Source organism: Mytilus californianus, unplaced genomic scaffold (genome assembly GCF_021869535.1).
Source record: "Mytilus californianus isolate M0D057914Y unplaced genomic scaffold, xbMytCali1.0.p SCAF_6, whole genome shotgun sequence".
Taxonomy (NCBI): domain Eukaryota; kingdom Metazoa; phylum Mollusca; class Bivalvia; order Mytilida; family Mytilidae; genus Mytilus; species Mytilus californianus.
In genome coordinates this window covers 36,238,800-36,247,987 of record NW_026262712.1, presented here as the reverse complement: position 1 = coordinate 36,247,987, position 9,188 = coordinate 36,238,800, and the positions used below count along the sequence as shown (strand labels likewise).

At 37.2% G+C, this 9,188-nt stretch overlaps 1 long non-coding RNA gene across 1 annotated transcript; it reads right to left on the bottom strand.

Moving 5' to 3' along the window:
* Positions 1-463: 463 nt before the first annotated feature.
* Positions 464-6,890, bottom strand: LOC127705121 (uncharacterized). The gene is made up of 4 exons (XR_007983680.1): positions 6,571-6,890; positions 5,068-5,233; positions 1,604-1,836; positions 464-1,437 (listed from the first exon to the last, which is right to left on the bottom strand). It is a non-coding gene; the product is annotated as an uncharacterized LOC127705121 (long non-coding RNA).
* Between the last annotated feature and the right edge of the window lie 2,298 nt (positions 6,891-9,188).

Genomic DNA, 9,188 nt, shown 5'->3' with positions numbered 1-9,188 from the left:
ACCTGAAAATCAATGGTGTTACTGTCAATGGTGAGACCATTTTAATAAAATAACACCATTGACCAGCTTAGTAACACCACTGAATATATTATGACAATCAGCATTTTTTGGTGTTTCTTTCGTGTTTAACAAGCGAAACATCATATTATTTATAACTAACAATACTTATTTAACAATGTTTTAACAATATCATGTATTACATATACAAAGTTTTTAAAAACTGGTGTATGCTGGTAACACCAATGACACTATTTAGTAACACTACTGACATTTTTAGTTATTGATATTATGTTATATAATTTGAGATTTTTAAGCCTAAGAATTATTTTTTCTTCTTTTTCTTTTGCTCAGTGTTCTCTGTTTTGTGTTCAGTACTTAATAAAAGTAAAATTTAAAATGTGTTGTCAATGGTGATACTTTTGTGTCATTGGAGTTACTGAAGAGTCAGTGGTGTTACTATATAACTAGAGGCTCTCAAGAGCCTGTGTCGCTCACCTGACTCTACTTTGGTTTTAGAAATCATGTAAAGATAGATAAAAATCATAACAGATACCCAAATAATGATTGAGGCCAAATTTTGATTAATATTTGTCCCGTTATTTAATAAAATATCCTGGTGGCCATCTTGAACAGTAAATCGGCAACAAAGTAGCAACACTTGGTCAGCACTTCATAAGGAACATTCATGCCATGTTTGGTTTCATTCCATTCAGTGGTATTCTAAAAGAAGACATTTGTATGTATTTCCCATAGGGTCCTATGTTAAACTAAGCCCCCCCCCCCCCTAGCGGCCATCTTGGATGATGGATTGACTGCAAAGTAACAACACTTGGTCAGCAACTCATAAGGAACATTCATGCCATGTTTGGTTCAATTCCATTCAGTGGTTCTCTAAAAGAAGACAATTGTATGTATTTCCCATAGGGTCCTATGTTAAACTAAGTCCCCCGCTGGCGGCCATCTTGGATGATGGATCGGCTGCAAAGTAACAACACTTTGTCAGCATCTCATAAGGAACATTCATGCCATGTTTGGTTCCATTCCATTCAGTGGTTCTCTAAAAGAAGACATTTTTATGTATTTCCCATAGGGTCCTATGTTAAACTAAGTCCCCCGCTGGCGGCCATCTTGGATGATGGATCGGCTACAAAGTAACAACACTTGGTGAGCACCTCATAAGGAACATTCATGCCATGTTTGGTTTCATTCCATTCAGTGGTTCTCTAAAAGAAGTCATTTGTATGCATTTCCCATAGGGTCCTATGTTAAACTAAGTCCCCCGCTAGCTGCCATCTTGGATGATGGATCGGCTACAAAGTAACAACACTTGGTCAGCACCTCATAAGGAACATTCATGCCATGTTTGGTTTTATTCCATTCAGTGGTTCTCTAAAAGAAGTCATTTGTATGCATTTCCCATAGGGTCCTATGTTAAACCTAGGCTCCCGCTGGCGGCCATCTTGGATGATGGATCGGCTACAAAGTAACAACACTTGGTGAGCACCTCATAAGGAACATTCATGCCATGTTTGGTTCCATTCCATTCAGTGGTTCTCTAAAAGAAGTCATTTGTATGCATTTCCCATAGGGTCCTATGTTAAACTAAGTCCCCCGCTGGCGGCCATCTTGGATGATGGATCGGCTACAAAGTAACAACACTTGGTGAGCACCTCATAAGGAACATTCATGCCATGTTTGGTTCCATTCCATTCAGTGGTTCTCTAAAAGAAGTCATTTGTATGCATTTCCCATAGGGTCCTATGTTAAACTAAATCCCCCGCTGGCGGCCATCTTGGATGATGGATCGGCTACAAAGTAACAACACTTGGTCAGCACCTCATAAGGAACATTCATGCCATGTTTGGTTTCATTCCATTCAGTGGTTCTCTAGAAGAAGTTCAAAATGTAAAAAGTTTACGCCGACGACGGACGACGGACGACGGACGCCAAGTGATGAGAAAAGCTCACTTGGCCCTTCGGGCCAGGTGAGCTAAAAATGCGATACTTTTTAATTTTTATTCATAAATGAAAGCGTTTTTATCTTGTATACGAAGGATTAAGCATATTCTTATCATTTCATCTTATACATTATACATATATTCAATTTAAGTGTATTTTTTAGTATTTACAACAGCCATAATTAGGACAGCCAACTTGTTTACGACAATGTATTCTGAAATTTATGTTTAAAAAGAATGTATAGCTAGAGGAATAATGTCAATAAGTAGTAATGTAAACCTTAACAACAAATTGGAACAGTTGTTTGATGTTTAACAATAATGTCTAGTACATAAAAGCATGTTTTAAATTGGTAACACCATTGACACGATTCTATCAAAGGATGACCTAAAATTGTTAAAATTGAAGGAACCCTTCATTTTTCCCATTGCATATTTCTGAAAATAGTTGCTACCATACTATAGAATAGAGGGACACATTTAAATGTTTTAAACAATGACATCGTTTTTCCAAATATTACTTCATCGAAATTTGCATGTTTTTTTATAATGACCCATATCTTGCCACTAATTGATTTTGTTGTATAGTTTGGAGTAGTTGCAGCTGTGAGGGTTTAAATAGGATATTAAAATTACAAAAGAGAGCTGCTAGATTAATACCAGAAACAGACCCTTTTGCTCCTTTCGAGCCCTTATTCAAACACTAGATGACAGTTGAACAGAGAATAAAATATCACAAGTTTTTGATGACATTTAAATGAATCAAAAATAATGCCCCATCATGTCTTATTAACAAATTCATCATGTTTCAGACAGAAAATCATACCCCTTGGAGAGTTGTTGTTCAAGGAAACCCACTAACTCCCTAAACCAAAAATAGAATTGTTCTAAAAATCTTTTGTATATTCTGGACCATTCTGGTGAAACAATTTGCCAATACGGTTTAGAAATATTACAAATGTTAATTCTTTCAAATACAAAATAACAGATCATTTATTGAAATCAACCTGTTGAAAATATATTGAGAGCTTATTGTCATGTTTATTTTTTCATCACATTTTATCAAGTTGTATTGAACATTATTATCATACTTGACTTTTATACCATAAATGTATGAAATGTATATGTTTGCATTTTGTTTGAATTTTTATATTAGTTATATAGCTAACTGTGTAACCGTCTTAAAATAAAGTATTGTTCTTGTGGTTGTTGCAGTAATTGGAAAAGTGTTAAAAAATTTGTAAAAGAAAATCAAATATTGTTGAAAATTTTACAATCAAAATATTCCGACTCTATCAATTTTATACAAGTTTCCCCCATAAAAATGCAAAAAGGGTAAAAATCACCATTTAAAGGCAATAAAAGATGAGAAAGAATGAAACACATACATTTGACTGTATAAAGAACTAGAGGCTCTCAAGAGCCTGTGTCGCTCACCTGACTCTACTTTGGTTTAAGAAATCATGTAAAGATAGATAAAAATCATAACAGATACCCAAATAATGATTGAGGCCAAATTTTGATTAATATTGGTCCCGTTATTTAATAAAATATCCTGGTGGCCATCTTGAACAGTAAATCGGCAACAAAGTAGCAACACTTGGTCAGCACTTCATAAGGAACATTCATGCCATGTTTGGTTTCATTCCATTCAGTGGTACTCTAAAAGAAGACATTTGTATGTATTTCCCATAGGGTCCTATGTTAAACTAAGCCCCCCCCCCCTAGCGGCCATCTTGGATGATGGATCAACTGCAAAGTAACAACACTTGGTCAGCAACTCATAAGGAACATTCATGCCATGTTTGGTTCAATTCCATTCAGTGGTTCTCTAAAAGAAGACAATTGTATGTATTTCCCATTATGGTCCTATGTTAAACTAAGTCCCCCGCTGTCGGCCATCTTGGATGATGGATCGGCTGCAAAGTAACAACACTTGGTCAACATCTCATAAGGAACATTAATGCCATGTTTGGTTCCATTCCATTCCGTGGTTCTCTAAAAGAAGACATTTGTATGTATTTCCCATAGGTCCTTTGTTAAACTAAGTTCCCTACTGTCGGCCATCTTGGATGATGGATCGGCTACAAAGTAACAACACTTGGTCAGCATCTCATAAGGAAGATTCATGACATGTTTGGTTTCATTCCATTCAGTGGTTCTCTAAAAGGAGACATTTGTATGTATTTCCCATAGGGTCCTATGTTAAACTAAGTCCCCCTCTGGCGGCCATCTTGGATGATGGATCGGCTACAAAGTAACAACACTTGGTCAGAACCTCATAAGGAACATTCATGCCATGTTTGGTTTCATTCCATTCAGTGGTTCTCTAAAAGAAGACATTTGTATGTATTTCCCATAGGGTCCTTTGTTAAACTAAGTTCCCTACTGTCGGCCATCTTGGATGATGGACCGACTGCAAAGTAACGACACTTGGTCAGCACCTCATAAGGAACATTCATGCCATGTTTGGTTTCATTCCATTTAGTGGTTCTCTAAAAGAAGACATTTGTATGTATTTCCCATAGGGTCCTATGTTAAACTAAGTCCCCCTCTGGCGGCCATCTTGGATGATGGATCGGCTACAAAGTAACAACACTTGGTCAGAACCTCATAAGGAACATTCATGCCATGTTTGGTTTCATTCCATTCAGTGGTTCTCTAAAAGAAGACATTTGTATGTATTTCCCATAGGGTCCTATGTTAAACTAAGTTCCCCGATGGCGGCCATCTTGGATCATGGATCGGCTACAAAGTAACAACACATGGTCAGCACCTAATAAGGAACATTCATGCCATGTTTGGTTTTATTCCATTTAGAGTTTTCTCTAAAAGAAGACATTTTTATGTATTTCCCATAGGGTCCTATGTTAAACTAAGTCCCCCGCTGGCGGCCATCTTGGATGATGGATCGGCTACAAAGTAACAACACTTGGTCAGAACCTCATAAGGAACATTCATGCCATGTTTGGTTTCATTCCATTCAGTGGTTCTCTAAAAGAAGACATTTGTATGTATTTCCCATAAGGTCCTATGTTAAACTAAGTTCCCCGATGGCGGCCATCTTGGATCATGGATCGGCTACAAAGTAACAACACATGGTCAGCACCTCATAAGGAACGTTCATGCCATGTTTGGTTTTATTCCATTCAGTGGTTCTCTAAAAGAAGTCATTTGTATGCATTTCCCATAGGGTCCTATGTTAAACTAAGTCCCCCGCTGGCGGCCATCTTGGATGATGGATCGGCTACAAAGTAACAACACTTGGTGAGCACCTCATAAGGAACATTCATGCCATGTTTGGTTTTATTCCATTTAGAGTTTTCTCTAAAAGAAGACATTTGTATGTATTTCCCATAGGGTCCTATGTTAAACTAAGCCCCCCCCCCCCCCCCTAGCGGCCATCTTGGATGATGGATCAACTGCAAAGTAACAACACTTGGTCAGCAACTCATAAGGAACATTCATGCCATGTTTGGTTCAATTCCATTCAGTGGTTCTCTAAAAGAAGACAATTGTATGTATTTCCCATTATGGTCCTATGTTAAACTAAGTCCCCCGCTGTCGGCCATCTTGGATGATGGATCGGCTGCAAAGTAACAACACTTGGTCAACATCTCATAAGGAACATTCATGCCATGTTTGGTTCCATTCCATTCAGTGGTTCTCTAAAAGAAGACATTTGTATGTATTTCCCATAGGTCCTTTGTTAAACTAAGTTCCCTACTGTCGGCCATCTTGGATGATGGATCGGCTACAAAGTAACAACACTTGGTCAGCATCTCATAAGGAAGATTCATGCCATGTTTGGTTTCATTCCATTCAGTGGTTCTCTAAAAGAAGACATTTGTATGTATTTCCCATTGGTCCTTTGTTAAACTAAGTTCCCTACTGTCGGCCATCTTGGATGATGGACCGACTGCAAAGTAACGACACTTGGTCAGCACCTCATAAGGAACATTCATACCATGTTTGGTTTCATTCCATTCAGTGGTTCTCTAAAAGAAGACATTTGTATGTATTTCCCATAGGGTCCTATGTTAAACTAAGTCCCCCTCTGGCGGCCATCTTGGATGATGGATCGGCTACAAAGTAACAACACTTGGTCAGAACCTCATAAGGAACATTCATGCCATGTTTGGTTTCATTCCATTCAGTGGTTCTCTAAAAGAAGACATTTGTATGTATTTCCCATAGGGTCCTATGTTAAACTAAGTTCCCCGATGGCGGCCATCTTGGATGATGGATCGGCTACAAAGTAACAACACATGGTCAGCACCTAATAAGGAACATTCATGCCATGTTTGGTTTTATTCCATTTAGAGTTTTCTCTAAAAGAAGACATTTTTATGTATTTCCCATAGGGTCCTATGTTAAACTAAGTCCCCCGCTGGCGGCCATCTTGGATGATGGATCGGCTACAAAGTAACAACACTTGGTCAGCACCTCATAAGGAACATTCATGCCATGTTTGGTTTCATTCCATTCAGTGGTTCTCTAAAAGAAGACATTTGTATGTATTTCCCATAAGGTCCTATGTTAAACTAAGTTCCCCGATGGCGGCCATCTTGGATCATGGATCGGCTACAAAGTAACAACACATGGTCAGCACCTCATAAGGAACATTCATGCCATGTTTGGTTTTATTCCATTCAGTGGTTCTCTAAAAGAAGTCATTTGTATGCATTTCCCATAGGGTCCTATGTTAAACTAAGTCCCCCGCTGGCGGCCATCTTGGATGATGGATCGGCTACAAAGTAACAACACTTGGTGAGCACCTCATAAGGAACATTCATGCCATGTTTGGTTTTATTCCATTCAGTGGTTCTCTAAAAGAAGTCATTTGTATGCATTTCCCATAGGGTCCTATGTTAAACTAAGTCTCCCGCTGGCGGCCATCTTGGATGATGGATGGGCTACAAAGTAACAACACTTGGTCAACACCTCATAAGGAACATTCATGCCATGTTTGGTTTCATTCCATTCAGTGGTTCTCTAGAAGAAGTTCAAAATGTAAAAAGTTAACGTGACGACGGACGACAAGTGATGAGAAAAGCTCACTTGGCCCTTCGGGCCAGGTGAGCTAAAAAACTAAATATATACACCCATTACATCAAAATCAATCCAGTACATAAATCTTTGGTTGGACTCCTTTGAATTAAATTTAAGCAAAAACTCGAAAAAGTTTAATATCTTTATATTAAACTGATGCAATTGGTTTTTGATTAAATATCCAAAGCAGTTGATAGATATTATTGGTTATATAATTTGATATAGACAATATACAAGGGAGACAATTTTAATATCATTTCAATTAGATAGTCATATCTTATTGTATTTCTGCATGAACACTGGCTAAGTGGATTACATGCAGAGCTCCAGTTAAAAATTTAACAATTAAGAGTTTTTACTCATCATTTTTAATGTAATTGAGTGAAATATTTCTTCCTTTTGCATTATCTGTTCAAGTTCACCCCTCAGGCAAAGGTTGAATTGGCTTTTTCACTTAGTGAACTATTCCTGAATGTATTTTTTTTTTTTCTCATGGTTTTCAAATTGAGACATTTACTCTGTTTGGGTAAAGTTGATTCATTGTCATGACTGTATGATGTCGCAGTATTCTAGTTCTGTGAATGTGTTAAAACAATTTAACATCATTCATGGAAAGTTATTTTAATCACCCAATTTTAGTGACATAAACCAAAATATTGTCCATGTAAACAAAACAGTCCCTATAAATATATGATCATAATGATGGATGGTTATTTAATGACCTGAGTGCCATTGCACACAGAGTTATTCCTTTCTCCATGAGTGAATCAATAATATGGGTGACATTTCTATATTCCTCAGAATAAGTGTCAGTTTTGAGATAATTTATATAACTATCTCTTTGGCACAAGAGGTGATTTTCTATTCCGCGTAAATTAAAAGAAATTTTATGAACTGTTGCCGATTTTTTATCGTTACAAATGATTTAAAGATTCATATTAGAACTCAGTTCTGCCATTTGTAATTTCTTGACCCATATTGTTTCGGTTACATTAACGTTTAAAAATGTAAGTGACCAAGAATGTCCCAGTAGTTACTATTGCTTTTTGATTGGTGCTCACTTTTAATGACGAAAGTATCTTTCTTAAAATTACAAATATAACAATAAATTAATAAATTACGCAAAAAAAATTCATTATTTAGGGTAAATAACGCACTTGGCAGCGGCTAATAGGGTTGGTAAGGCATAGTTTTAATAAATAATTGGGTTCTCCTTCGAATGACTAGCTGTGTTTGTTGCATTATTATGTAACAGTTACTAAGAAAACCCAATTCAATTTTCCTCAGTGTTTAAAAACCCAATTCATTCCAAGTAGTGGTTCTCTAAAAGAAGAAATTTATATGTATTTCCCGTAGGGTCCTAATTGTTAAACTAAGTCCCCTGCTGGCAGCCATCTTGGATGATGGATCAGCTACAAAAAAACAACACTTGGTCAGCACCTCATAAGAACATTCATGCTATGTTTGGTTTCATTCCATTAGTGGTTCTCTAAAAGACATTTCCCATAGGGTCCTATCTTAAACTAAGTCCCCCACTTGCGGCCATCTTGGATAATGGATCAGCTACAAGGTAACAACACTTGGTAAGCACCTCATAAGAAATATTTATGCTATGTTTGGTTTCATTCCATTAGTGGTTCTCTAAAAGAAGACATTTGTATGCATTTCCAATAGGGTCCTATGTTAAACTAAGTCCCCCCTGGAAGCCATCTTGGATGTTGGATCGGCTACAAAGTAACAACACATGGTCAGCACCTCATAAGAAACATTCATGCCATGTTTGGTTTCATTCCATTCAGTGGTTCTCTAAAAGTAGACATTTGTATGTATTTCCTAGTAGAGTCCTATGTTAAACTAAGTCCTCCGCTGGCAGCTATCTTGGATGTTGGATCAGCTACAAAGTAACAACACTTGGTCAGCACCTCATAAGAACATTTATGCTATGTTTGGTTTCATTCCATTAGTGGTTCTCTAAAAGAAGACATTTGTACGATTTCCCGTAGAGTCCTATCTTAAACTAAGTCCCCCACTTGCGGCCATCTTGGATAATGGATCAGCTACAAGGTAACAACACTTGGTAAGCACCTCATAAGAAATATTTATCCTATGTTTGGTTTCATTCTTTCAGTGGTTCTCTAAAAGAAGACATTTGTATGCATTTCAAATAGGGTCCTTCAA